Source organism: Acipenser ruthenus, chromosome 17 (assembly GCF_902713425.1).
Source record: "Acipenser ruthenus chromosome 17, fAciRut3.2 maternal haplotype, whole genome shotgun sequence".
Lineage (NCBI taxonomy): Eukaryota > Metazoa > Chordata > Actinopteri > Acipenseriformes > Acipenseridae > Acipenser > Acipenser ruthenus.
This window is the reverse complement of record NC_081205.1, coordinates 11395840-11423449: the sequence shown is the minus strand read 5'-3', so window position 1 is coordinate 11423449 and position 27610 is coordinate 11395840. Positions and strand designations below refer to the sequence as shown.

At 37.9% G+C, this 27610-nt stretch overlaps 28 non-coding genes across 28 annotated transcripts; all 28 read left to right on the top strand.

Moving 5' to 3' along the window:
• The first annotated feature begins 339 nt into the window (after positions 1-339).
• On the top strand, positions 340-412 carry trnar-ucg (transfer RNA arginine (anticodon UCG)). The gene has a single exon. It is a non-coding gene; the product is annotated as a tRNA-Arg (tRNA).
• A 1731-nt stretch (positions 413-2143) lies between these two features.
• On the top strand, positions 2144-2215 carry trnaq-cug (transfer RNA glutamine (anticodon CUG)). Its single transcript has one exon. It is a non-coding gene; the product is annotated as a tRNA-Gln (tRNA).
• A 338-nt stretch (positions 2216-2553) lies between these two features.
• On the top strand, positions 2554-2626 carry trnar-ccu (transfer RNA arginine (anticodon CCU)). The gene has a single exon. It is a non-coding gene; the product is annotated as a tRNA-Arg (tRNA).
• A 707-nt stretch (positions 2627-3333) lies between these two features.
• On the top strand, positions 3334-3406 carry trnar-ucg (transfer RNA arginine (anticodon UCG)). Its single transcript has one exon. It is a non-coding gene; the product is annotated as a tRNA-Arg (tRNA).
• Positions 3407-5144: 1738 nt separating this feature from the next.
• On the top strand, positions 5145-5216 carry trnaq-cug (transfer RNA glutamine (anticodon CUG)). Its single transcript has one exon. It is a non-coding gene; the product is annotated as a tRNA-Gln (tRNA).
• A 338-nt stretch (positions 5217-5554) lies between these two features.
• trnar-ccu (transfer RNA arginine (anticodon CCU)) lies at positions 5555-5627 on the top strand. The gene has a single exon. It is a non-coding gene; the product is annotated as a tRNA-Arg (tRNA).
• Positions 5628-6334: 707 nt separating this feature from the next.
• Positions 6335-6407, top strand: trnar-ucg (transfer RNA arginine (anticodon UCG)). Its single transcript has one exon. It is a non-coding gene; the product is annotated as a tRNA-Arg (tRNA).
• A 1738-nt stretch (positions 6408-8145) lies between these two features.
• Positions 8146-8217, top strand: trnaq-cug (transfer RNA glutamine (anticodon CUG)). The gene has a single exon. It is a non-coding gene; the product is annotated as a tRNA-Gln (tRNA).
• Positions 8218-8568: 351 nt separating this feature from the next.
• On the top strand, positions 8569-8641 carry trnar-ccu (transfer RNA arginine (anticodon CCU)). Its single transcript has one exon. It is a non-coding gene; the product is annotated as a tRNA-Arg (tRNA).
• A 707-nt stretch (positions 8642-9348) lies between these two features.
• On the top strand, positions 9349-9421 carry trnar-ucg (transfer RNA arginine (anticodon UCG)). The gene has a single exon. It is a non-coding gene; the product is annotated as a tRNA-Arg (tRNA).
• Positions 9422-11161: 1740 nt separating this feature from the next.
• trnaq-cug (transfer RNA glutamine (anticodon CUG)) lies at positions 11162-11233 on the top strand. The gene has a single exon. It is a non-coding gene; the product is annotated as a tRNA-Gln (tRNA).
• A 339-nt stretch (positions 11234-11572) lies between these two features.
• Positions 11573-11645, top strand: trnar-ccu (transfer RNA arginine (anticodon CCU)). The gene has a single exon. It is a non-coding gene; the product is annotated as a tRNA-Arg (tRNA).
• Positions 11646-12352: 707 nt separating this feature from the next.
• On the top strand, positions 12353-12425 carry trnar-ucg (transfer RNA arginine (anticodon UCG)). The gene has a single exon. It is a non-coding gene; the product is annotated as a tRNA-Arg (tRNA).
• Positions 12426-14158: 1733 nt separating this feature from the next.
• Positions 14159-14230, top strand: trnaq-cug (transfer RNA glutamine (anticodon CUG)). The gene has a single exon. It is a non-coding gene; the product is annotated as a tRNA-Gln (tRNA).
• A 353-nt stretch (positions 14231-14583) lies between these two features.
• On the top strand, positions 14584-14656 carry trnar-ccu (transfer RNA arginine (anticodon CCU)). The gene has a single exon. It is a non-coding gene; the product is annotated as a tRNA-Arg (tRNA).
• A 707-nt stretch (positions 14657-15363) lies between these two features.
• trnar-ucg (transfer RNA arginine (anticodon UCG)) lies at positions 15364-15436 on the top strand. Its single transcript has one exon. It is a non-coding gene; the product is annotated as a tRNA-Arg (tRNA).
• A 1738-nt stretch (positions 15437-17174) lies between these two features.
• trnaq-cug (transfer RNA glutamine (anticodon CUG)) lies at positions 17175-17246 on the top strand. Its single transcript has one exon. It is a non-coding gene; the product is annotated as a tRNA-Gln (tRNA).
• A 337-nt stretch (positions 17247-17583) lies between these two features.
• On the top strand, positions 17584-17656 carry trnar-ccu (transfer RNA arginine (anticodon CCU)). The gene has a single exon. It is a non-coding gene; the product is annotated as a tRNA-Arg (tRNA).
• A 706-nt stretch (positions 17657-18362) lies between these two features.
• On the top strand, positions 18363-18435 carry trnar-ucg (transfer RNA arginine (anticodon UCG)). Its single transcript has one exon. It is a non-coding gene; the product is annotated as a tRNA-Arg (tRNA).
• Positions 18436-20187: 1752 nt separating this feature from the next.
• Positions 20188-20259, top strand: trnaq-cug (transfer RNA glutamine (anticodon CUG)). The gene has a single exon. It is a non-coding gene; the product is annotated as a tRNA-Gln (tRNA).
• Positions 20260-20597: 338 nt separating this feature from the next.
• trnar-ccu (transfer RNA arginine (anticodon CCU)) lies at positions 20598-20670 on the top strand. Its single transcript has one exon. It is a non-coding gene; the product is annotated as a tRNA-Arg (tRNA).
• A 706-nt stretch (positions 20671-21376) lies between these two features.
• On the top strand, positions 21377-21449 carry trnar-ucg (transfer RNA arginine (anticodon UCG)). The gene has a single exon. It is a non-coding gene; the product is annotated as a tRNA-Arg (tRNA).
• Positions 21450-23187: 1738 nt separating this feature from the next.
• On the top strand, positions 23188-23259 carry trnaq-cug (transfer RNA glutamine (anticodon CUG)). The gene has a single exon. It is a non-coding gene; the product is annotated as a tRNA-Gln (tRNA).
• A 352-nt stretch (positions 23260-23611) lies between these two features.
• trnar-ccu (transfer RNA arginine (anticodon CCU)) lies at positions 23612-23684 on the top strand. Its single transcript has one exon. It is a non-coding gene; the product is annotated as a tRNA-Arg (tRNA).
• A 710-nt stretch (positions 23685-24394) lies between these two features.
• On the top strand, positions 24395-24467 carry trnar-ucg (transfer RNA arginine (anticodon UCG)). The gene has a single exon. It is a non-coding gene; the product is annotated as a tRNA-Arg (tRNA).
• A 1738-nt stretch (positions 24468-26205) lies between these two features.
• On the top strand, positions 26206-26277 carry trnaq-cug (transfer RNA glutamine (anticodon CUG)). The gene has a single exon. It is a non-coding gene; the product is annotated as a tRNA-Gln (tRNA).
• A 352-nt stretch (positions 26278-26629) lies between these two features.
• On the top strand, positions 26630-26702 carry trnar-ccu (transfer RNA arginine (anticodon CCU)). The gene has a single exon. It is a non-coding gene; the product is annotated as a tRNA-Arg (tRNA).
• A 709-nt stretch (positions 26703-27411) lies between these two features.
• On the top strand, positions 27412-27484 carry trnar-ucg (transfer RNA arginine (anticodon UCG)). The gene has a single exon. It is a non-coding gene; the product is annotated as a tRNA-Arg (tRNA).
• The last annotated feature ends 126 nt before the right edge of the window (positions 27485-27610 follow it).

Sequence of the window (27610 nt, the reverse complement as noted above, 5' to 3'; positions counted from 1 at the left end):
TATATTTCATAATAACAATCACATACCGGTATGTATTGTTTATAAAACCATTACTTCACAGAAGCGTCAGTCAATTCCATTTGTGCCCTGAGTACGAGGGGCGGGGCATCACTCAGCAATAGGAAAATAACAGACAAGAGGCAGCGCCAATTGGGTAAGCACATAGCTTTAGGGTATGGGCGGGGCTACTGGCTGCTTTTTTAATTCCGTACCTCTTTGGGACTGTGGTAGTTCTGTACTTTTTTGCTTTGTTATGAAAAAATATTTCGTTGATACTGTAGTACAAACTACGCTAAGTATAGAGTAAAGTATTTACGTAAACGCTCTCTTTCGGTGAAAGACCGCGTGGCCTAATGGATAAGGCGTCTGACTTCGAATCAGAAGATTGAGGGTTCGAGTCCCTTCGTGGTCGGTTTTTTATTTTAGATTTTATTTATTAATTGTGTAACTTGTATTTCAGATCAAATAATACAATGTAAGTCAGTGTACATGTTTCCGCGTTTTAAAAAGTGATATAGGCTCTTTTCCTTTAGTGTGGTAAGGAAAATAATTTAACATAAATATAGAAATATGTTCTACATCAGTGTGATCTCGTTAGAAATGTACCTAATGTATAGTCCAGTATATGTCAAATGATCAATTCCTTACGTAGATTCCTTCTATCGCAGGTGAATCAACTACAAGCTGTGCAGCTTCACTATTTGCTGTACGGGACGCGTCGTGTCGCAGCACTTTTGACTGCGCAAAATGGTCACAGCTGTTGTTCACACTTTAAATACAGATTGCATTCGCAAAATTGGATACATTTACATTTAAAGTAAATGTGCTGAGTTTGTACCTCTTATCAAGAGGTTTTAAAAGCGACATCGTTGGTACATCCGTCCTCTCAACCAACAGGGAACCCGAAAGGGAGAATTTCAAACATTTGTCGCACTGAAACCCTCGACTCTGACCAGAAATGATGTCGGAGTCTGAAGTCTGGACGGTAAAGTTTTGTACTCTAAAGTAACATTTAAACTTGCCAGCAGTCAAAAGCAAGTCTTTATATTATTGGTTCTGGTGTACTATTTAAAAGCTCTTGTGTATGTTGATGTAGCTAAACCTGCATTTGGACAACTTTCCGTGAATTCTTGTTTTCTTGCCGCACCTTGCCAGTAAAACAAACTAAAAAGTACTGCATCAAAATCATAGCCTTATAACAAACTAATTAGACCAATGTCTGATTTTATTCATGTTTTCATCGTATAGCACAGATTCATAGAGGTGTTTTTTGTTAAGCTTTCATTTCAGTTAGAAGTTAAAATATTTACCCTTTACACACCAGCTGTTAGTTAACTTTCACATTTCTTCAATGTTATTAGCAGTCAGCTCCAGTGAATATGTAATCTTAGTATTGATGTTACCTGAGAAAGAATCTTTTGTCGCACATCTTCAGGAATCCAATCAGCTGTTTGTATGTGGAACCGGACTTCAGCTTGTGTGTTTACTAGAACAAAATGTGAAAAATGTACTATAACACAACAGTAGCTGACTCTCTGTAACCTGTGATGTTGTTGCCTGTCTAGTTAACTCTGTGGAGAATGCTTCCCCAAAACAGTGCTCCTGATCACCCTGTACATTAAACATGCTTGTGAATATTTTAACAAAGACTTCCATTTCCATACCTTTATTAACATTCTGGCCTCCAGGGCCACTGCTTCGACAGTAGGTAATGGTGAGGCGATCTACACAAAAACAAAAGGTGCACGTCAGTAAACATGCTTCACAATAACATGCTTTATAAAAAGTAGTAATTCAATGCAACACTATTATGTCATAGCAGTGAAGGATGGGGGATTGTGATACAGTCTGAACGAAGACAAGCTTTTCCAAAACTAGTCTGGACTTATTACAGTTTTTAAAGCTCTGGATTCCCGGATCCAAGTCATTGTAAACATATTCGGCTGCTTTCACAGCCCGATTAAAACCAATCTTGGACTGTGTAATGTTACCCTGGGTAAGGTAGTCCAAGATTAGTGCTAATTAAAACAATCGCAGTAGAAACGCTTACACACAAAAGAAAAAAAAACAAAACAAAACAAAAAAAGAGAATAATAATAAAATGATGTATTTATTACAGTTACGTGGCCAAGGCGTAAATATGGGTTCCATGGTGTAATGGTTAGCACTCTGGACTCTGAATCCAGCGATCCGAGTTCAAATCTCGGTGGGACCTTCGTTTTAGTGCATTATTATTCTTAAGTTATTAAAAAGTGTTTCGTCGAACTGACGTTTCTTTCATAATAAATGCTGAGAAATTCACTGCAAAGTTGTGGTATGGCACCTTTTAGCCATAAAATCTAAAGTATAAAACCCTCAGAAATACTTTTATTTGCTATTGTCTGCTTTTGCAACCTGTACTGAAAAATCCGAGGTGACCGTAAAAAGCTTGCAGAGTACAGTACAGGTAAAAAGGTAAAGCGTTAATAATTTTTTTTTTTGGGTTACCTTCCATTCTGTATTTAGCGATAGTCAGGCACACAAATATGAGCAAGAACGGCGTTGTCTTTAGGAGCCCCAGTGGCCTAATGGATAAGGCACTGGCCTCCTAAGCCAGGGATTGTGGGTTCGAGTCCCATCTGGGGTGTAACGTGTATGTTTTTTTTCTCACGACAGTTTTATAATAAACTTTCCAGACGTTTCCCCTCTCTTCAGCTATTATTCATCAAAATAAATAAACATATATTTCAACATGGTTAGCGTCAGTAACCATTTAAACACGGTGTCTGGTAAAGGCAATTTAACCTTACCACCCTAAAGTAACGTTAACCGCTATGATTAAATAGTAGTCCATTATATTAATTAATTTAACAGTATCTTATTAAACATTTGACAACTGAGCAAAAGCAGAGTGGCGCAGCGGAAGCGTGCTGGGCCCATAACCCAGAGGTCGATGGATCGAAACCATCCTCTGCTAGCTTTTTTTTGTCAGTTTGTATTTCAGCCACTTTTATATATATTTCATAATAACAATCACATACCGGTATGTATTGTTTATAAAACCATTACTTCACAGAAGCGTCAGTCAATTCCATTTGTGCCCTGAGTACGAGGGGCGGGGCATCACTCAGCAATAGGAAAATAACAGACAAGAGGCAGCGCCAATTGGGTAAGCACATAGCTTTAGGGTATGGGCGGGGCTACTGGCTGCTTTTTTAATTCCGTACCTCTTTGGGACTGTGGTAGTTCTGTACTTTTTTGCTTTGTTATGAAAAAATATTTCGTTGATACTGTAGTACAAACTACGCTAAGTATAGAGTAAAGTATTTACGTAAACGCTCTCTTTCGGTGAAAGACCGCGTGGCCTAATGGATAAGGCGTCTGACTTCGAATCAGAAGATTGAGGGTTCGAGTCCCTTCGTGGTCGGTTTTTTATTTTAGATTTTATTTATTAATTGTGTAACTTGTATTTCAGATCAAATAATACAATGTAAGTCAGTGTACATGTTTCCGCGTTTTAAAAAGTGATATAGGCTCTTTTCCTTTAGTGTGGTAAGGAAAATAATTTAACATAAATATAGAAATATGTTCTACATCAGTGTGATCTCGTTAGAAATGTACCTAATGTATAGTCCAGTATATGTCAAATGATCAATTCCTTACGTAGATTCCTTCTATCGCAGGTGAATCAACTACAAGCTGTGCAGCTTCACTATTTGCTGTACGGGACGCGTCGTGTCGCAGCACTTTTGACTGCGCAAAATGGTCACAGCTGTTGTTCACACTTTAAATACAGATTGCATTCGCAAAATTGGATACATTTACATTTAAAGTAAATGTGCTGAGTTTGTACCTCTTATCAAGAGGTTTTAAAAGCGACATCGTTGGTACATCCGTCCTCTCAACCAACAGGGAACCCGAAAGGGAGAATTTCAAACATTTGTCGCACTGAGACCCTCGACTCTGACCAGAAATGATGTCGGAGTCTGAAGTCTGGACGGTAAAGTTTTGTACTCTAAAGTAACATTTAAACTTGCCAGCAGTCAAAAGCAAGTCTTTATATTATTGGTTCTGGTGTACTATTTAAAAGCTCTTGTGTATGTTGATGTAGCTAAACCTGCATTTGGACAACTTTCCGTGAATTCTTGTTTTCTTGCCGCACCTTGCCAGTAAAACGAACTAAAAAGTACTGCATCAAAATCATAGCCTTATAACAAACTAATTAGACCAATGTCTGATTTTATTCATGTTTTCATCGTATAGCACAGATTCATAGAGGTGTTTTTTGTTAAGCTTTCATTTCAGTTAGAAGTTAAAATATTTACCCTTTACACACCAGCTATTAGTTAACTTTCACATTTCTTCAATGTTATTAGCAGTCAGCTCCAGTGAATATGTAATCTTAGTATTGATGTTACCTGAGAAATAATCTTTTGTCGCACATCTTCAGGAATCCAATCAGCTGTTTGTATGTGGAACCGGACTTCAGCTTGTGTGTTTACTAGAACAAAATGTGAAAAATGTACTATAACACAACAGTAGCTGACTCTCTGTAACCTGTGATGTTGTTGCCTGTCTAGTTAACTCTGTGGAGAATGCTTCCCCAAAACAGTGCTCCTGATCACCCTGTACATTAAACATGCTTGTGAATATTTTAACAAAGACTTCCATTTCCATACCTTTATTAACATTCTGGCCTCCAGGGCCACTGCTTCGACAGTAGCTAATGGTGAGGCGATCTACACAAAAACAAAAGGTGCACGTCAGTAAACATGCTTCACAATAACATGCTTTATAAAAAGTAGTAATTCAATGCAACACTATTATGTCATAGCAGTGAAGGATGGGGGATTGTAATACAGTCTGAACAAAGACAAGCTTTTCCAAACTAGTCTGGACTTATTACAGTTTTTAAAGGTCTGGATTCCCGGATCCAAGTCATTGTAAACATATTCGGCTGCTTTCACAGCCCGATTAAAACCAATCTTGGACTGCGTAATGTTACCCTGGGTAAGGTAGTCCAAGATTAGTGCCATTAAAACAATCGCAGTAGAAACGCTTACACACACAACAACAACAACAAACAAAGAAAAGAAAAAAAAAAAAAAGAGAATAATAATAAAATGATGTATTTATTACAGTTACGTGGCCAAGGCGTAAATATGGGTTCCATGGTCTAATGGTTAGCACTCTGGACTCTGAATCCAGCGATCCGAGTTCAAATCTCGGTGGGACCTTCGTTTTAGTGCATTATTATTCTTAAGTTATTAAAAAGTGTTTCGTCGAACTGACGTTTCTTTCATAATAAATGCTGAGAAATTCACTGCAAAGTTGTGGGATGGCACCTTTTAGCCATAAAATCTAAAGTATAAAACCCTCAGAAATACTTTTATTTGCTATTGTCTGCTTTTGCAACCTGTACTGAAAAATCCGAGGTGACCGTAAAAAGCTTGCAGAGTACAGTACAGGTAAAAAGGTAAAGCGTTAAAAATTTTTTTTTTTGGGTTACCTTCCATTCTGTATTTAGCGATAGTCAGGCACACAAATATGAGCAAGAACGGCGTTGTCTTTAGGAGCCCCAGTGGCCTAATGGATAAGGCACTGGCCTCCTAAGCCAGGGATTGTGGGTTCGAGTCCCATCTGGGGTGTAACGTGTATGTTTTTTTTCTCACGACAGTTTTATAATAAACTTTCCAGACGTTTCCCCTCTCTTCAGCTATTATTCATCAAAATAAATAAACATATATTTCAACATGGTTAGCGTCAGTAACCATTTAAACACGGTGTCTGGTAAAGGCAATTTAACCTTACCACCCTAAAGTAACGTTAACCGCTATGATTAAATAGTAGTCCATTATATTAATTAATTTAACAGTATCTTATTAAACATTTGACATCTGAGCAAAAGCAGAGTGGCGCAGCGGAAGCGTGCTGGGCCCATAACCCAGAGGTCGATGGATCGAAACCATCCTCTGCTAGCTTTTTTTTGTCAGTTTGTATTTCAGCCACTTTTATATATATTTCATTATAACAATCACATACCGGTATGTATTGTTTATAAAACCATTACTTCACAGAAGCGTCAGTCAATTCCATTTGTGCCCTGAGTACGAGGGGCGGGGCATCACTCAGCAATAGGAAAATAACAGACAAGAGGCAGCGCCAATTGGGTAAGCACATAGCTTTAGGGTATGGGCGGGGCTACTGGCTGCTTTTTTAATTCCGTACCTCTTTGGGACTGTGGTAGTTCTGTACTTTTTTGCTTTGTTATGAAAAAATATTTCGTTGATACTGTAGTACAAACTACGCTAAGTATAGAGTAAAGTATTTACGTAAACGCTCTCTTTCGGTGAAAGACCGCGTGGCCTAATGGATAAGGCGTCTGACTTCGAATCAGAAGATTGAGGGTTCGAGTCCCTTCGTGGTCGGTTTTTTATTTTAGATTTTATTTATTAATTGTGTAACTTGTATTTCAGATCAAATAATACAATGTAAGTCAGTGTACATGTTTCCGCGTTTTAAAAAGTGATATAGGCTCTTTTCCTTTAGTGTGGTAAGGAAAATAATTTAACATAAATATAGAAATATGTTCTACATCAGTGTGATCTCGTTAGAAATGTACCTAATGTATAGTCCAGTATATGTCAAATGATCAATTCCTTACGTAGATTCCTTCTATCGCAGGTGAATCAACTACAAGCTGTGCAGCTTCACTATTTGCTGTACGGGACGCGTCGTGTCGCAGCACTTTTGACTGCGCAAAATGGTCACAGCTGTTGTTCACACTTTAAATACAGATTGCATTCGCAAAATTGGATACATTTACATTTAAAGTAAATGTGCTGAGTTTGTACCTCTTATCAAGAGGTTTTAAAAGCGACATCGTTGGTACATCCGTCCTCTCAACCAACAGGGAACCCGAAAGGGAGAATTTCAAACATTTGTCGCACTGAGACCCTCGACTCTGACCAGAAATGATGTCGGAGTCTGAAGTCTGGACGGTAAAGTTTTGTACTCTAAAGTAACATTTAAACTTGCCAGCAGTCAAAAGCAAGTCTTTATATTATTGGTTCTGGTGTACTATTTAAAAGCTCTTGTGTATGTTGATGTAGCTAAACCTGCATTTGGACAACTTTCCGTGAATTCTTGTTTTCTTGCCGCACCTTGCCAGTAAAACGAACTAAAAAGTACTGCATCAAAATCATAGCCTTATAACAAACTAATTAGACCAATGTCTGATTTTATTCATGTTTTCATCGTATAGCACAGATTCATAGAGGTGTTTTTTGTTAAGCTTTCATTTCAGTTAGAAGTTAAAATATTTACCCTTTACACACCAGCTATTAGTTAACTTTCACATTTCTTCAATGTTATTAGCAGTCAGCTCCAGTGAATATGTAATCTTAGTATTGATGTTACCTGAGAAATAATCTTTTGTCGCACATCTTCAGGAATCCAATCAGCTGTTTGTATGTGGAACCGGACTTCAGCTTGTGTGTTTACTAGAACAAAATGTGAAAAATGTACTATAACACAACAGTAGCTGACTCTCTGTAACCTGTGATGTTGTTGCCTGTCTAGTTAACTCTGTGGAGAATGCTTCCCCAAAACAGTGCTCCTGATCACCCTGTACATTAAACATGCTTGTGAATATTTTAACAAAGACTTCCATTTCCATACCTTTATTAACATTCTGGCCTCCAGGGCCACTGCTTCGACAGTAGCTAATGGTGAGGCGATCTAAACAAAAACAAAAGGTGCACGTCAGTAAACATGCTTCACAATAACATGCTTTATAAAAAGTAGTAATTCAATGCAACACTATTATGTCATAGCAGTGAAGGATGGGGGATTGTAATACAGTCTGAACAAAGACAAGCTTTTCCAAACTAGTCTGGACTTATTACAGTTTTTAAAGCTCTGGATTCCCGGATCCAAGTCATTGTAAACATATTCGGCTGCTTTCACAGCCCGATTAAAACCAATCTTGGACTGTGTAATGTTACCCTGGGTAAGGTAGTCCAAGATTAGTGCCAATTAAAACAATCGCAGTAGAAACGCTTACACACAACAACAACAACAACAAACAAAGAAAAAAAAAAAAAAAAAGAGAATAATAATAAAATGATGTATTTATTACAGTTACGTGGCCAAGGCGTAAATATGGGTTCCATGGTGTAATGGTTAGCACTCTGGACTCTGAATCCAGCGATCCGAGTTCAAATCTCGGTGGGACCTTCGTTTTAGTGCATTATTATTCTTAAGTTATTAAAAAGTGTTTCGTCGAACTGACGTTTCTATCATAATAAATGCTGAGAAATTCACTGCAAAGTTGTGGGATGGCACCTTTTAGCCATAAAATCTAAAGTATAAAACCCTCAGAAATACTTTTATTTGCTATTGTCTGCTTTTGCAACCTGTACTGAAAAATCCGAGGTGACCGTAAAAAGCTTGCAGAGTACAGTACAGGTAAAAAGGGAAAGCGTTAATAATTTTTTTTTGGGTTACCTTCCATTCTGTTACCTTCCATTCTGTATTTAGCGATAGTCAGGCACACAAATATGAGCAAGAACGGCGTTGTCTTTAGGAGCCCCAGTGGCCTAATGGATAAGGCACTGGCCTCCTAAGCCAGGGATTGTGGGTTCGAGTCCCATCTGGGGTGTAACGTGTATGTTTTTTTTCTCACGACAGTTTTATAATAAACTTTCCAGACGTTTCCCCTCTCTTCAGCTATTATTCATCAAAATAAATAAACATATATTTCAACATGGTTAGCGTCAGTAACCATTTAAACACGGTGTCTGGTAAAGGCAATTTAACCTTACCACCCTAAAGTAACGTTAACCGCTATGATTAAATAGTAGTCCATTATATTAATTAATTTAACAGTATCTTATTAAACATTTGACAACTGAGCAAAAGCAGAGTGGCGCAGCGGAAGCGTGCTGGGCCCATAACCCAGAGGTCGATGGATCGAAACCATCCTCTGCTAGATTTTTTTTGTCAGTTTGTATTTCAGCCGCTTTTATATATATTTCATATTAACAATCACATACCGGTATGTATTGTTTATAAAACCATTACTTCACAGAAGCGTCAGTCAATTCCATTTGTGCCCTGAGTACGAGGGGCGGGGCATCACTCAGCAATAGGAAAATAACAGACAAGAGGCAGCGCCAATTGGGTAAGCACATAGCTTTAGGGTATGGGCGGGGCAACTGGCTGCTTTTTTAATTCCGTACCTCTTTGGGACTGTGGTAGTTCTGTACTTGTTTGCTTTGTTATGAAAAAATATTTCGTTGATACTGTAGTACAAACTACGCTAATTATAGATTAAAGTATTTACGTAAACGCTCTCTTTTGGTGAAAGACCGCGTGGCCTAATGGATAAGGCGTCTTACTTCGAATCAGAAGATTGAGGGTTCGAGTCCCTTCGTGGTCGGTTTTTTATTTTAGATTTTATTTATTAATTGTGTAACTTGTATTTCAGATCAAATAATACAATGTAAGTCAGTGTACATGTTTCCGCGTTTTAAAAAGTGATATAGGCTCTTTTCCTTTAGTATGGTAAGGAAAATAATTTAACATAAATATAGAAATATGTTCTACATCAGTGTGATCTCGTTAGAAATGTACCTAATGTATAGTCCAGTATATGTCAAATGATCAATTCCTTACGTAGATTCCTTCTATCGCAGGTGAATCAACTACAAGCTGTGCAGCTTCACTATTTGCTGTACGGGACGCGTCGTGTCGCAGCACTTTTGACTGCGCAAAATGGTCACAGCTGTTGTTCACACTTTAAATACAGATTGCATTCGCAAAATTGGATACATTTACATTTAAAGTAAATGTGCTGAGTTTGTACCTCTTATCAAGAGGTTTTAAAAGCGACATCGTTGGTACATCCGTCCTCTCAACCAACAGGGAACCCGAAAGGGAGAATTTCAAACATTTGTCGCACTGAGACCCTCGACTCTGACCAGAAATGATGTCGGAGTCTGAAGTCTGGACGGTAAAGTTTTGTACTCTAAAGTAACATTTAAACTTGCCAGCAGTCAAAAGCAAGTCTTTATATTATTGGTTCTGGTGTACTATTTAAAAGCTCTTGTGTATGTTGATGTAGCTAAACCTGCATTTGGACAACTTTCCGTGAATTCTTGTTTTCTTGCCGCACCTTGCCAGTAAAACGAACTAAAAAGTACTGCATCAAAATCATAGCCTTATAACAAACTAATTAGACCAATGTCTGATTTTATTCATGTTTTCATCGTATAGCACAGATTCATAGAGGTGTTTTTTGTTAAGCTTTCATTTCAGTTAGAAGTTAAAATATTTACCCTTTACACACCAGCTGTTAGTTAACTTTCACATTTCTTCAATGTTATTAGCAGTCAGCTCCAGTGAATATGTAATCTTAGTATTGATGTTACCTGAGAAAGAATCTTTTGTCGCACATCTTCAGGAATCCAATCAGCTGTTTGTATGTGGAACCGGACTTCAGCTTGTGTGTTTACTAGAACAAAATGTGAAAAATGTACTATAACACAACAGTAGCTGACTCTCTGTAACCTGTGATGTTGTTGCCTGTCTAGTTAACTCTGTGGAGAATGCTTCCCCAAAACAGTGCTCCTGATCACCCTGTACATTAAACATGCTTGTGAATATTTTAACAAAGACTTCCATTTCCATACCTTTATTAACATTCTGGCCTCCAGGGCCACTGCTTCGACAGTAGCTAATGGTGAGGCGATCTACACAAAAACAAAAGGTGCACGTCAGTAAACATGCTTCACAATAACATGCTTTATAAAAAGTAGTAATTCAATGCAACACTATTATGTCATAGCAGTGAAGGATGGGGGATTGTAATACAGTCTGAACAAAGACAAGCTTTTCCAAACTAGTCTGGACTTATTACAGTTTTTAAAGGTCTGGATTCCCGGATCCAAGTCATTGTAAACATATTCGGCTGCTTTCACAGCCCGATTAAAACCAATCTTGGACTGCGTAATGTTACCCTGGGTAAGGTAGTCCAAGATTAGTGCCATTAAAACAATCGCAGTAGAAACGCTTACACACACAACAACAACAACAAACAAAGAAAAGAAAAAAAAAAAAAAAAGAGAATAATAATAAAATGATGTATTTATTACAGTTACGTGGCCAAGGCGTAAATATGGGTTCCATGGTGTAATGGTTAGCACTCTGGACTCTGAATCCAGCGATCCGAGTTCAAATCTCGGTGGGACCTTCGTTTTAGTGCATTATTATTCTTAAGTTATTAAAAAGTGTTTCGTCGAACTGACGTTTCTTTCATAATAAATGCTGAGAAATTCACTGCAAAGTTGTGGGATGGCACCTTTTAGCCATAAAATCTAAAGTATAAAACCCTCAGAAATACTTTTATTTGCTATTGTCTGCTTTTGCAACCTGTACTGAAAAATCCGAGGTGACCGTAAAAAGCTTGCAGAGTACAGTACAGGTAAAAAGGTAAAGCGTTAAAAAAAAATTTTTTTTGGGTTACCTTCCATTCTGTATTTAGCGATAGTCAGGCACACAAATATGAGCAAGAACGGCGTTGTCTTTAGGAGCCCCAGTGGCCTAATGGATAAGGCACTGGCCTCCTAAGCCAGGGATTGTGGGTTCGAGTCCCATCTGGGGTGTAACGTGTATGTTTTTTTTCTCACGACAGTTTTATAATAAACTTTCCAGACGTTTCCCCTCTCTTCAGCTATTATTCATCAAAATAAATAAACATATATTTCAACATGGTTAGCGTCAGTAACCATTTAAACACGGTGTCTGGTAAAGGCAATTTAACCTTACCACCCTAAAGTAACGTTAACCGCTATGATTAAATAGTAGTCCATTATATTAATTAATTTAACAGTATCTTATTAAACATTTGACAACTGAGCAAAAGCAGAGTGGCGCAGCGGAAGCGTGCTGGGCCCATAACCCAGAGGTCGATGGATCGAAACCATCCTCTGCTAGATTTTTTTTGTCAGTTTGTATTTCAGCCGCTTTTATATATATTTCATATTAACAATCACATACCGGTATGTATTGTTTATAAAACCATTACTTCACAGAAGCGTCAGTCAATTCCATTTGTGCCCTGAGTACGAGGGGCGGGGCATCACTCAGCAATAGGAAAATAACAGACAAGAGGCAGCGCCAATTGGGTAAGCACATAGCTTTAGGGTATGGGCGGGGCTACTGGCTGCTTTTTTAATTCCGTACCTCTTTGGGACTGTGGTAGTTCTGTACTTTTTTGCTTTGTTATGAAAAAATATTTCGTTGATACTGTAGTACAAACTACGCTAAGTATAGAGTAAAGTATTTACGTAAACGCTCACTTTCGGTGAAAGACCGCGTGGCCTAATGGATAAGGCGTCTGACTTCGAATCAGAAGATTGAGGGTTCGAGTCCCTTCGTGGTCGGTTTTTTATTTTAGATTTTATTTATTAATTGTGTAACTTGTATTTCAGATCAAATAATACAATGTAAGTCAGTGTACATGTTTCCGCGTTTTAAAAAGTGATATAGGCTCTTTTCCTTTAGTGTGGTAAGGAAAATAATTTAACATAAATATAGAAATATGTTCTACATCAGTGTGATCTCGTTAGAAATGTACCTAATGTATAGTCCAGTATATGTCAAATGATCAATTCCTTACGTAGATTCCTTCTATCGCAGGTGAATCAACTACAAGCTGTGCAGCTTCACTATTTGCTGTACGGGACGCGTCGTGTCGCAGCACTTTTGACTGCGCAAAATGGTCACAGCTGTTGTTCACACTTTAAATACAGATTGCATTCGCAAAATTGGATACATTTACATTTAAAGTAAATGTGCTGAGTTTGTACCTCTTATCAATAGGTTTTAAAAGCGACATCGTTGGTACATCCGTCCTCTCAACCAACAGGGAACCCGAAAGGGAGAATTTCAAACATTTGTCGCACTGAGACCCTCGACTCTGACCAGAAATGATGTCGGAGTCTGAAGTCTGTACGGTAAAGTTTTGTACTCTAAAGTAACATTTAAACTTGCCAGCAGTCAAAAGCAAGTCTTTATATTATTAGTTCTGGTGTACTATTTAAAAGCTCTTGTGTATGTTGATGTAGCTAAACCTGCATTTGGACAACTTTCCGTGAATTCTTGTTTTCTTGCCGCACCTTGCCAGTAAAACGAACTAAAAAGTACTGCATCAAAATCATAGCCTTATAACAAACTAATTAGACCAATGTCTGATTTTATTCATGTTTTCATCGTATAGCACAGATTCATAGAGGTGTTTTTTGTTAAGCTTTCATTTCAGTTAGAAGTTAAAATATTTACCCTTTACACACCAGCTGTTAGTTAACTTTCACATTTCTTCAATGTTATTAGCAGTCAGCTCCAGTGAATATGTAATCTTAGTATTGATGTTACCTGAGAAATAATCTTTTGTCGCACATCTTCAGGAATCCAATCAGCTGTTTGTATGTGGAACCGGACTTCAGCTTGTGTGTTTACTAGAACAAAATGTGAAAAATGTACTATAACACAACAGTAGCTGACTCTCTGTAACCTGTGATGTTGTTGCCTGTCTAGTTAACTCTGTGGAGAATGCTTCCCCAAAACAGTGCTCCTGATCACCCTGTACATTAAACATGCTTGTGAATATTTTAACAAAGACTTCCATTTCCATACCTTTATTAACATTCTGGCCTCCAGGGCCACTGCTTCGACAGTAGGTAATGGTGAGGCGATCTACACAAAAACAAAAGGTGCACGTCAGTAAACATGCTTCACAATAACATGCTTTATAAAAAGTAGTAATTCAATGCAACACTATTATGTCATAGCAGTGAAGGATGGGGGATTGTGATACAGTCTGAACGAAGACAAGCTTTTCCAAAACTAGTCTGGACTTATTACAGTTTTTAAAGCTCTGGATTCCCGGATCCAAGTCATTGTAAACATATTCGGCTGCTTTCACAGCCCGATTAAAACCAATCTTGGACTGTGTAATGTTACCCTGGGTAAGGTAGTCCAAGATTAGTGCTAATTAAAACAATCGCAGTAGAAACACTTACACACAAAAGAAAAAAAAACAAAAAACAAAACAAAAAAAGAGAATAATAATAAAATGATGTATTTATTACAGTTACGTGGCCAAGGCGTAAATATGGGTTCCATGGTGTAATGGTTAGCACTCTGGACTCTGAATCCAGCGATCCGAGTTCAAATCTCGGTGGGACCTTCGTTTTAGTGCATTATTATTCTTAAGTTATTAAAAAGTGTTTCGTCGAACTGACGTTTCTATCATAATAAATGCTGAGAAATTCACTGCAAAGTTGTGGGATGGCACCTTTTAGCCATAAAATCTAAAGTATAAAACCCTCAGAAATACTTTTATTTGCTATTGTCTGCTTTTGCAACCTGTACTGAAAAATCCGAGGTGACCGTAAAAAGCTTGCAGAGTACAGTACAGGTAAAAAGGTAAAGCGTTAATAATTTTTTTTTTTGGGTTACCTTCCATTCTGTTACCTTCCATTCTGTATTTAGCGATAGTCAGGCACACAAATATGAGCAAGAACGGCGTTGTCTTTAGGAGCCCCAGTGGCCTAATGGATAAGGCACTGGCCTCCTAAGCCAGGGATTGTGGGTTCGAGTCCCATCTGGGGTGTAACGTGTATGTTTTTTTTCTCACGACAGTTTTATAATAAACTTTCCAGACGTTTCCCCTCTCTTCAGCTATTATTCATCAAAATAAATAAACATATATTTCAACATGGTTAGCGTCAGTAACCATTTAAACACGGTGTCTGGTAAAGGCAATTTAACCTTACCACCCTAAAGTAACGTTAACCGCTATGATTAAATAGTAGTCCATTATATTAATTAATTTAACAGTATCTTATTAAACATTTGACAACTGAGCAAAAGCAGAGTGGCGCAGCGGAAGCGTGCTGGGCCCATAACCCAGAGGTCGATGGATCGAAACCATCCTCTGCTAGATTTTTTTTGTCAGTTTGTATTTCAGCCGCTTTTATATATATTTCATATTAACAATCACATACCGGTATGTATTGTTTATAAAACCATTACTTCACAGAAGCGTCAGTCAATTCCATTTGTGCCCTGAGTACGAGGGGCGGGGCATCACTCAGCAATAGGAAAATAACAGACAAGAGGCAGCGCCAATTGGGTAAGCACATAGCTTTAGGGTATGGGCGGGGCAACTGGCTGCTTTTTTAATTCCGTACCTCTTTGGGACTGTGGTAGTTCTGTACTTGTTTGCTTTGTTATGAAAAAATATTTCGTTGATACTGTAGTACAAACTACGCTAATTATAGATTAAAGTATTTACGTAAACGCTCTCTTTTGGTGAAAGACCGCGTGGCCTAATGGATAAGGCGTCTTACTTCGAATCAGAAGATTGAGGGTTCGAGTCCCTTCGTGGTCGGTTTTTTATTTTAGATTTTATTTATTAATTGTGTAACTTGTATTTCAGATCAAATAATACAATGTAAGTCAGTGTACATGTTTCCGCGTTTTAAAAAGTGATATAGGCTCTTTTCCTTTAGTATGGTAAGGAAAATAATTTAACATAAATATAGAAATATGTTCTACATCAGTGTGATCTCGTTAGAAATGTACCTAATGTATAGTCCAGTATATGTCAAATGATCAATTCCTTACGTAGATTCCTTCTATCGCAGGTGAATCAACTACAAGCTGTGCAGCTTCACTATTTGCTGTACGGGACGCGTCGTGTCGCAGCACTTTTGACTGCGCAAAATGGTCACAGCTGTTGTTCACACTTTAAATACAGATTGCATTCGCAAAATTGGATACATTTACATTTAAAGTAAATGTGCTGAGTTTGTACCTCTTATCAAGAGGTTTTAAAAGCGACATCGTTGGTACATCCGTCCTCTCAACCAACAGGGAACCCGAAAGGGAGAATTTCAAACATTTGTCGCACTGAAACCCTCGACTCTGACCAGAAATGATGTCGGAGTCTGAAGTCTGGACGGTAAAGTTTTGTACTCTAAAGTAACATTTAAACTTGCCAGCAGTCAAAAGCAAGTCTTTATATTATTGGTTCTGGTGTACTATTTAAAAGCTCTTGTGTATGTTGATGTAGCTAAACCTGCATTTGGACAACTTTCCGTGAATTCTTGTTTTCTTGCCGCACCTTGCCAGTAAAACGAACTAAAAAGTACTGCATCAAAATCATAGCCTTATAACAAACTAATTAGACCAATGTCTGATTTTATTCATGTTTTCATCGTATAGCACAGATTCATAGAGGTGTTTTTTGTTAAGCTTTCATTTCAGTTAGAAGTTAAAATATTTACCCTTTACACACCAGCTGTTAGTTAACTTTCACATTTCTTCAATGTTATTAGCAGTCAGCTCCAGTGAATATGTAATCTTAGTATAGATGTTACCTGAGAAATAATCTTTTGTCGCACATCTTCAGGAATCCAATCAGCTGTTTGTATGTGGAACCGGACTTCAGCTTGTGTGTTTACTAGAACAAAATGTGAAAAATGTACTATAACACAACAGTAGCTGACTCTCTGTAACCTGTGATGTTGTTGCCTGTCTAGTTAACTCTGTGGAGAATGCTTCCCCAAAACAGTGCTCCTGATCACCCTGTACATTAAACATGCTTGTGAATATTTTAACAAAGACTTCCATTTCCATACCTTTATTAACATTCTGGCCTCCAGGGCCACTGCTTCGACAGTAGCTAATGGTGAGGCGATCTACACAAAAACAAAAGGTGCACGTCAGTAAACATGCTTCACAATAACATGCTTTATAAAAAGTAGTAATTCAATGCAACACTATTATGTCATAGCAGTGAAGGATGGGGGATTGTAATACAGTCTGAACGAAGACAAGCTTTTCCAAACTAGTCTGGACTTATTACAGTTTTTAAAGCTCTGGATTCCCGGATCCAAGTCATTGTAAACATATTCGGCTGCTTTCACAGCCCGATTAAAACCAATCTTGGACTGCGTAATGTTACCCTGGGTAAGGTAGTCCAAGATTAGTGCCATTAAAACAATCGCAGTAGAAACGCTTACACACACAACAACAACAACAAACAAAGAAAAAAAAAAAAAAAAAAAGAGAATAATAATAAAATGATGTATTTATTACAGTTACGTGGCCAAGGCGTAAATATGGGTTCCATGGTGTAATGGTTAGCACTCTGGACTCTGAATCCAGCGATCCGAGTTCAAATCTCGGTGGGACCTTCGTTTTAGTGCATTATTATTCTTAAGTTATTAAAAAGTGTTTCGTCGAACTGACGTTTCTTTCATAATAAATGCTGAGAAATTCACTGCAAAGTTGTGGGATGGCACCTTTTAGCCATAAAATCTAAAGTATAAAACCCTCAGAAATACTTTTATTTGCTATTGTCTGCTTTTGCAACCTGTACTGAAAAATCCGAGGTGACCGTAAAAAGCTTGCAGAGTACAGTACAGGTAAAAAGGTAAAGCGTTAATAATTTTTTTTTTGGGTTACCTTCCATTCTGTATTTAGCGATAGTCAGGCACACAAATATGAGCAAGAACGGCGTTGTCTTTAGGAGCCCCAGTGGCCTAATGGATAAGGCACTGGCCTCCTAAGCCAGGGATTGTGGGTTCGAGTCCCATCTGGGGTGTAACGTGTATGTTTTTTTTCTCACGACAGTTTTATAATAAACTTTCCAGACGTTTCCCCTCTCTTCAGCTATTATTCATCAAAATAAATAAACATATATTTCAACATGGTTAGCGTCAGTAACCATTTAAACACGGTGTCTGGTAAAGGCAATTTAACCTTACCACCCTAAAGTAACGTTAACCGCTATGATTAAATAGTAGTCCATTATATTAATTAATTTAACAGTATCTTATTAAACATTTGACAACTGAGCAAAAGCAGAGTGGCGCAGCGGAAGCGTGCTGGGCCCATAACCCAGAGGTCGATGGATCGAAACCATCCTCTGCTAGATTTTTTTGTCAATTTGTATTTCAGCCGCTTTTATATATATTTCATATTAACAATCACATACCGGTATGTATTGTTTATAAAACCATTACTTCACAGAAGCGTCAGTCAATTCCATTTGTGCCCTGAGTACGAGGGGCGGGGCATCACTCAGCAATAGGAACATAACAGACAAGAGGCAGCGCCAATTGGGTAAGCACATAGCTTTAGGGTATGGGCGGGGCAACTGGCTGCTTTTTTAATTCCGTACCTCTTTGGGACTGTGGTAGTTCTGTACTTGTTTGCTTTGTTATGAAAAAATATTTCGTTGATACTGTAGTACAAACTACGCTAATTATAGATTAAAGTATTTACGTAAACGCTCACTTTTGGTGAAAGACCGCGTGGCCTAATGGATAAGGCGTCTGACTTCGAATCAGAAGATTGAGGGTTCGAGTCCCTTCGTGGTCGGTTTTTTATTTTAGATTTTATTTATTAATTGTGTAACTTGTATTTCAGATCAAATAATACAATGTAAGTCAGTGTACATGTTTCCGCGTTTTAAAAGTGATATAGGCTCTTTTCCTTTAGTATGGTAAGGAAAATAATTTAACATAAATATAGAAATATGTTCTACATCAGTGTGATCTCGTTAGAAATGTACCTAATGTATAGTCCAGTATATGTCAAATGATCAATTCCTTACGTAGATTCCTTCTATAGCAGATGAATCAACTACAAGCAGTGCAGCTTCACTATTTGCTGTACGGGACGCGTCGTGTCGCAGCACTTTTGACTGCGCAAAGTGGTCACAGCTGTTGTTCACACTTTAAATACAGATTGCATTCGCAAAATTGGATACATTTACATTTAAAGTAAATGTGCTGAGTTTGTACCTCTTATCAAGAGGTTTTAAAAGCGACATCGTTGGTACATCCGTCCTCTCAACCAACTGGGAACCCGAAAGGGAGAATTTCAAACATTTGTCGCACTGAGACCCTCGACTCTGACCAGAAATGATGTCGGAGTCTGAAGTCTGTACGGTAAAGTTTTGTACTCTAAAGTAACATTTAAACTTGCCAGCAGTCAAAAGCAAGTCTTTATATTATTGGTTCTGGTGTACTATTTAAAAGCTCTTGTGTATGTTGATGTAGCTAAACCTGCATTTGGACAACTTTCCGTGAATTCTTGTTTTTTTGCCGCACCTTGCCAGTAAAACGAACTAAAAAGTACTGCATCAAAATCATAGCCTTATAACAAACTAATTAGACCAATGTCTGATTTTATTCATGTTTTCATCGTATAGCACAGATTCATAGAGGTGTTTTTTGTTAAGCTTTCATTTCAGTTAGAAGTTAAAATATTTACCCTTTACACACCAGCTGTTAGTTAACTTTCACATTTCTTCAATGTTATTAGCAGTCAGCTCCAGTGAATATGTAATCTTAGTATTGATGTTACCTGAGAAATAATCTTTTGTCGCACATCTTCAGGAATCCAATCAGCTGTTTGTATGTGGAACCGGACTTCAGCTTGTGTGTTTACTAGAACAAAATGTGAAAAATGTACTATAACACAACAGTAGCTGACTCTCTGTAACCTGTGATGTTGTTGCCTGTCTAGTTAACTCTGTGGAGAATGCTTCCCCAAAACAGTGCTCCTGATCACCCTGTACATTAAACATGCTTGTGAATATTTTAACAAAGACTTCCATTTCCATACCTTTATTAACATTCTGGCCTCCAGGGCCACTGCTTCGACAGTAGCTAATGGTGAGGCGATCTACACAAAAACAAAAGGTGCACGTCAGTAAACATGCTTCACAATAACATGCTTTATAAAAAGTAGTAATTCAATGCAACACTATTATGTCATAGCAGTGAAGGATGGGGATTGTAATACAGTCTGAACGAAGACAAGCTTTTCCAAACTAGTCTGGACTTATTACAGTTTTTAAAGCTCTGGATTCCCGGATCCAAGTCATTGTAAACATATTCGGCTGCTTTCACAGCCCGATTAAAACCAATCTTGGACTGTGTAATGTTACTCTGGGTAAGGTAGTCCAAGATTAGTGCCAATTAAAACAATCGCAGTAGAAACGCTTACACACAACAACAACAACAACAAACAAAGAAAAAAAAAAAAAAAAAAAAGAAAAAAAAAAAAGAGAATAATAATAAAATGATGTATTTATTACAGTTACGTGGCCAAGGCGTAAATATGGGTTCCATGGTGTAATGGTTAGCACTCTGGACTCTGAATCCAGCGATCCGAGTTCAAATCTCGGTGGGACCTTCGTTTTAGTGCATTATTATTCTTAAGTTATTAAAAAGTGTTTCGTCGAACTGACGTTTCTTTCATAATAAATGCTGAGAAATTCACTGCAAAGTTGTGGGATGGCACCTTTTAGCCATAAAATCTAAAGTATAAAACCCTCAGAAATACTTTTATTTGCTATTGTCTGCTTTTGCAACCTGTACTGAAAAATCCGAGGTGACCGTAAAAAGCTTGCAGAGTACAGTACAGGTAAAAAGGTAAAGCGTTAATAATTTTTTTTTTTGGGTTACCTTCCATTCTGTATTTAGCGATAGTCAGGCACACAAATATGAGCAAGAACGGCGTTGTCTTTAGGAGCCCCAGTGGCCTAATGGATAAGGCACTGGCCTCCTAAGCCAGGGATTGTGGGTTCGAGTCCCATCTGGGGTGTAACGTGTATGTTTTTTTTCTCACGACAGTTTTATAATAAACTTTCCAGACGTTTCCCCTCTCTTCAGCTATTATTCATCAAAATAAATAAACATATATTTCAACATGGTTAGCGTCAGTAACCATTTAAACACGGTGTCTGGTAAAGGCAATTTAACCTTACCACCCTAAAGTAACGTTAACCGCTATGATTAAATAGTAGTCCATTATATTAATTAATTTAACAGTATCTTATTAAACATTTGACAACTGAGCAAAAGCAGAGTGGCGCAGCGGAAGCGTGCTGGGCCCATAACCCAGAGGTCGATGGATCGAAACCATCCTCTGCTAGATTTTTTTGTCAATTTGTATTTCAGCCGCTTTTATATATATTTCATATTAACAATCACATACCGGTATGTATTGTTTATAAAACCATTACTTCACAGAAGCGTCAGTCAATTCCATTTGTGCCCTGAGTACGAGGGGCGGGGCATCACTCAGCAATAGGAAAATAACAGACAAGAGGCAGCGCCAATTGGGTAAGCACATAGCTTTAGGGTATGGGCGGGGCTACTGGCTGCTTTTTTAATTCCTTACCTCTTTGGGACTGTGGTAGTTCTGTACTTTTTTGCTTTGTTATGAAAAAAAAATTCGTTGATACTGTAGTACAAACTACGCTAAGTATAGAGTAAAGTATTTACGTAAACGCTCTCTTTCGGTGAAAGACCGCGTGGCCTAATGGATAAGGCGTCTGACTTCGAATCAGAAGATTGAGGGTTCGAGTCCCTTCGTGGTCGGTTTTTTATTTTAGATTTTATTTATTAATTGTGTAACTTGTATTTCAGATCAAATAATACAATGTAAGTCAGTGTACATGTTTCCGCGTTTTAAAAAGTGATATAGGCTCTTTTCCTTTAGTGTGGTAAGGAAAATAATTTAACATAAATATAGAAATATGTTCTACATCAGTGTGATCTCGTTAGAAATGTACCTAATGTATAGTCCAGTATATGTCAAATGATCAATTCCTTACGTAGATTCCTTCTATCGCAGGTGAATCAACTACAAGCTGTGCAGCTTCACTATTTGCTGTACGGGACGCGTCGTGTCGCAGCACTTTTGACTGCGCAAAATGGTCACAGCTGTTGTTCACACTTTAAATACAGATTGCATTCGCAAAATTGGATACATTTACATTTAAAGTAAATGTGCTGAGTTTGTACCTCTTATCAAGAGGTTTTAAAAGCGACATCGTTGGTACATCCGTCCTCTCAACCAACAGGGAACCCGAAAGGGAGAATTTCAAACATTTGTCGCACTGAGACCCTCGACTCTGACCAGAAATGATGTCGGAGTCTGAAGTCTGTACGGTAAAGTTTTGTACTCTAAAGTAACATTTAAACTTGCCAGCAGTCAAAAGCAAGTCTTTATATTATTGGTTCTGGTGTACTATTTAAAAGCTCTTGTGTATGTTGATGTAGCTAAACCTGCATTTGGACAACTTTCCGTGAATTCTTGTTTTCTTGCCGCACCTTGCCAGTAAAACGAACTAAAAAGTACTGCATCAAAATCATAGCCTTATAACAAACTAATTAGACCAATGTCTGATTTTATTCATGTTTTCATCGTATAGCACAGATTCATAGAGGTGTTTTTTGTTAAGCTTTCATTTCAGTTAGAAGTTAAAATATTTACCCTTTACACACCAGCTGTTAGTTAACTTTCACATTTCTTCAATGTTATTAGCAGTCAGCTCCAGTGAATATGTAATCTTAGTATTGATGTTACCTGAGAAATAATCTTTTGTCGCACATCTTCAGGAATCCAATCAGCTGTTTGTATGTGGAACCGGACTTCAGCTTGTGTGTTTACTAGAACAAAATGTGAAAAATGTACTATAACACAACAGTAGCTGACTCTCTGTAACCTGTGATGTTGTTGCCTGTCTAGTTAACTCTGTGGAGAATGCTTCCCCAAAACAGTGCTCCTGATCACCCTGTACATTAAACATGCTTGTGAATATTTTAACAAAGACTTCCATTTCCATACCTTTATTAACATTCTGGCCTCCAGGGCCACTGCTTCGACAGTAGCTAATGGTGAGGCGATCTACACAAAAACAAAAGGTGCACGTCAGTAAACATGCTTCACAATAACATGCTTTATAAAAAGTAGTAATTCAATGCAACACTATTATGTCATAGCAGTGAAGGATGGGGGATTGTAATACAGTCTGAACGAAGACAAGCTTTTCCAAACTAGTCTGGACTTATTACAGTTTTTAAAGCTCTGGATTCCCGGATCCAAGTCATTGTAAACATATTCGGCTGCTTTCACAGCCCGATTAAAACCAATCTTGGACTGTGTAATGTTACTCTGGGTAAGGTAGTCCAAGATTAGTGCCAATTAAAACAATCGCAGTAGAAACGCTTACACACAACAACAACAACAACAAACAAAGAAAAAAAAAAAAAAAAAGAGAATAATAATAAAATGATGTATTTATTACAGTTACGTGGCCAAGGCGTAAATATGGGTTCCATGGTGTAATGGTTAGCACTCTGGACTCTGAATCCAGCGATCCGAGTTCAAATCTCGGTGGGACCTTCGTTTTAGTGCATTATTATTCTTAAGTTATTAAAAAGTGTTTCGTCGAACTGACGTTTCTTTCATAATAAATGCTGAGAAATTCACTGCAAAGTTGTGGGATGGCACCTTTTAGCCATAAAATCTAAAGTATAAAACCCTCAGAAATACTTTTATTTGCTTTTGTCTGCTTTTGCAACCTGTACTGAAAAATCCGAGGTGACCGTAAAAAGCTTGCAGAGTACAGTACAGGTAAAAAGGTAAAGCGTTAATAATTTTTTTTTTGGGTTACCTTCCATTCTGTTACCTTCCATTCTGTATTTAGCGATAGTCAGGCACACAAATATGAGCAAGAACGGCGTTGTCTTTAGGAGCCCCAGTGGCCTAATGGATAAGGCACTGGACTCCTAAGCCAGGGATCGTGGGTTCGAGTCCCATCTGGGGTGTAACGTGTATGTTTTTTTTTTTTTCACGACAGTTTTATAATAAACTTTCCAGACGTTTCCCCTCTCTTCAGCTATTATTCATCAAAATAAATAAACATATATTTCAACATGGTTAGCGTCAGTAACCATTTAAACACGGTGTCTGGTAAAGGCAATTTAACCTTACCACCCTAAAGTAACGTTAACCGCTATGATTAAATAGTAGTCCATTATATTAATTAATTTAACAGTATCTTATTAAACATTTGACAACTGAGCAAAAGCAGAGTGGCGCAGCGGAAGCGTGCTGGGCCCATAACCCAGAGGTCGATGGATCGAAACCATCCTCTGCTAGCTTTTTTTAGTCAGTTTGTATTTCAGCCACTTTTATATATATTTCATATTAACAATCACATACCGGTATGTATTGTTTATAAAACCATTACTTCACAGAAGCGTCAGTCAATTCCATTTGTGCCCTGAGTACGAGGGGCGGGGCATCACTCTGCAATAGGAAAATAACAGACAAGAGGCAGCGCCAATTGGGTAAGCACATAGCTTTAGGGTATGGGCGGGGCAACTGGCTGCTTTTTTAATTCCGTACCTCTTTGGGACTGTGGTAGTTCTGTACTTGTTTGCTTTGTTATGAAAAAATATTTCGTTGATACTGTAGTACAAACTACGCTAATTATAGATTAAAGTATTTACGTAAACGCTCTCTTTTGGTGAAAGACCGCGTGGCCTAATGGATAAGGCGTCTTACTTCGAATCAGAAGATTGAGGGTTCGAGTCCCTTCGTGGTCGGTTTTTTATTTTAGATTTTATTTATTAATTGTGTAACTTGTATTTCAGATCAAATAATACAATGTAAGTCAGTGTACATGTTTCCGCGTTTTAAAAAGTGATATAGGCTCTTTTCCTTTAGTATGGTAAGGAAAATAATTTAACATAAATATAGAAATATGTTCTACATCAGTGTGATCTCGTTAGAAATGTACCTAATGTATAGTCCAGTATATGTCAAATGATCAATTCCTTACGTAGATTCCTTCTATCGCAGGTGAATCAACTACAAGCTGTGCAGCTTCACTATTTGCTGTACGGGACGCGTCGTGTCGCAGCACTTTTGACTGCGCAAAATGGTCACAGCTGTTGTTCACACTTTAAATACAGATTGCATTAGCAAAATTGGATACATTTACATTTAAAGTAAATGTGCTGAGTTTGTACCTCTTATCAAGAGGTTTTAAAAGCGACATCGTTGGTACATCCGTCCTCTCAACCAACAGGGAACCCGAAAGGGAGAATTTCAAACATTTGTCGCACTGAAACCCTCGACTCTGACCAGAAATGATGTCGGAGTCTGAAGTCTGGACGGTAAAGTTTTGTACTCTAAAGTAACATTTAAACTTGCCAGCAGTCAAAAGCAAGTCTTTATATTATTGGTTCTGGTGTACTATTTAAAAGCTCTTGTGTATGTTGATGTAGCTAAACCTGCATTTGGACAACTTTCCGTGAATTCTTGTTTTCTTGCCGCACCTTGCCAGTAAAACGAACTAAAAAGTACTGCATCAAAATCATAGCCTTATAACAAACTAATTAGACCAATGTCTGATTTTATTCATGTTTTCATCGTATAGCACAGATTCATAGAGGTGTTTTTTGTTAAGCTTTCATTTCAGTTAGAAGTTAAAATATTTACCCTTTACACACCAGCTGTTAGTTAACTTTCACATTTCTTCAATGTTATTAGCAGTCAGCTCCAGTGAATATGTAATCTTAGTATTGATGTTACCTGAGAAATAATCTTTTGTCGCACATCTTCAGGAATCCAATCAGCTGTTTGTATGTGGAACCGGACTTCAGCTTGTGTGTTTACTAGAACAAAATGTGAAAAATGTACTATAACACAACAGTAGCTGACTCTCTGTAACCTGTGATGTTGTTGCCTGTCTAGTTAACTCTGTGGAGAATGCTTCCCCAAAACAGTGCTCCTGATCACCCTGTACATTAAACATGCTTGTGAATATTTTAACAAAGACTTCCATTTCCATACCTTTATTAACATTCTGGCCTCCAGGGCCACTGCTTCGACAGTAGCTAATGGTGAGGCGATCTACACAAAAACAAAAGGTGCACGTCAGTAAACATGCTTCACAATAACATGCTTTATAAAAAGTAGTAATTCAATGCAACACTATTATGTCATAGCAGTGAAGGATGGGGGATTGTAATACAGTCTGAACGAAGACAAGCTTTTCCAAACTAGTCTGGACTTATTACAGTTTTTAAAGCTCTGGATTCCCGGATCCAAGTCATTGTAAACATATTCGGCTGCTTTCACAGCCCGATTAAAACCAATCTTGGACTGTGTAATGTTACTCTGGGTAAGGTAGTCCAAGATTAGTGCCAATTAAAACAATCGCAGTAGAAACGCTTACACACAACAACAACAACAACAAACAAAGAAAAAAAAAAAAAAAAAGAGAATAATAATAAAATGATGTATTTATTACAGTTACGTGGCCAAGGCGTAAATATGGGTTCCATGGTGTAATGGTTAGCACTCTGGACTCTGAATCCAGCGATCCGAGTTCAAATCTCGGTGGGACCTTCGTTTTAGTGCATTATTATTCTTAAGTTATTAAAAAGTGTTTCGTCGAACTGACGTTTCTTTCATAATAAATGCTGAGAAATTCACTGCAAAGTTGTGGGATGGCACCTTTTAGCCATAAAATCTAAAGTATAAAACCCTCAGAAATACTTTTATTTGCTTTTGTCTGCTTTTGCAACCTGTACTGAAAAATCCGAGGTGACCGTAAAAAGCTTGCAGAGTACAGTACAGGTAAAAAGGTAAAGCGTTAATAATTTTTTTTTTGGGTTACCTTCCATTCTGTTACCTTCCATTCTGTATTTAGCGATAGTCAGGCACACAAATATGAGCAAGAACGGCGTTGTCTTTAGGAGCCCCAGTGGCCTAATGGATAAGGCACTGGACTCCTAAGCCAGGGATCGTGGGTTCGAGTCCCATCTGGGGTGTAACGTGTATGTTTTTTTTTTTTCACGACAGTTTTATAATAAACTTTCCAGACGTTTCCCCTCTCTTCAGCTATTATTCATCAAAATAAATAAACATATATTTCAACATGGTTAGCGTCAGTAACCATTTAAACACGGTGTCTGGTAAAGGCAATTTAACCTTACCACCCTAAAGTAACGTTAACCGCTATGATTAAATAGTAGTCCATTATATTAATTAATTTAACAGTATCTTATTAAACATTTGACAACTGAGCAAAAGCAGAGTGGCGCAGCGGAAGCGTGCTGGGCCCATAACCCAGAGGTCGATGGATCGAAACCATCCTCTGCTAGCTTTTTTTAGTCAGTTTGTATTTCAGCCACTTTTATATATATTTCATATTAACAATCACATACCGGTATGTATTGTTTATAAAACCATTACTTCACAGAAGCGTCAGTCAATTCCATTTGTGCCCTGAGTACGAGGGGCGGGGCATCACTCTGCAATAGGAAAATAACAGACAAGAGGCAGCGCCAATTGGGTAAGCACATAGCTTTAGGGTATGGGCGGGGCTACTGGCTGCTTTTTTAATTCCGTACCTCTTTGGGACTGTGGTAGTTCTGTACTTTTTTGCTTTGTTATGAAAAAATATTTCGTTGATACTGTAGTACAAACTACGCTAAGTATAGAGTAAAGTATTTACGTAAACGCTCTCTTTCGGTGAAAGACCGCGTGGCCTAATGGATAAGGCGTCTGACTTCGAATCAGAAGATTGAGGGTTCGAGTCCCTTCGTGGTCGGTTTTTTATTTTAGATTTTATTTATTAATTGTGTAACTTGTATTTCAGATCAAATAATACAATGTAAGTCAGTGTACATGTTTCCGCGTTTTAAAAAGTGATATAGGCTCTTTTCCTTTAGTGTGG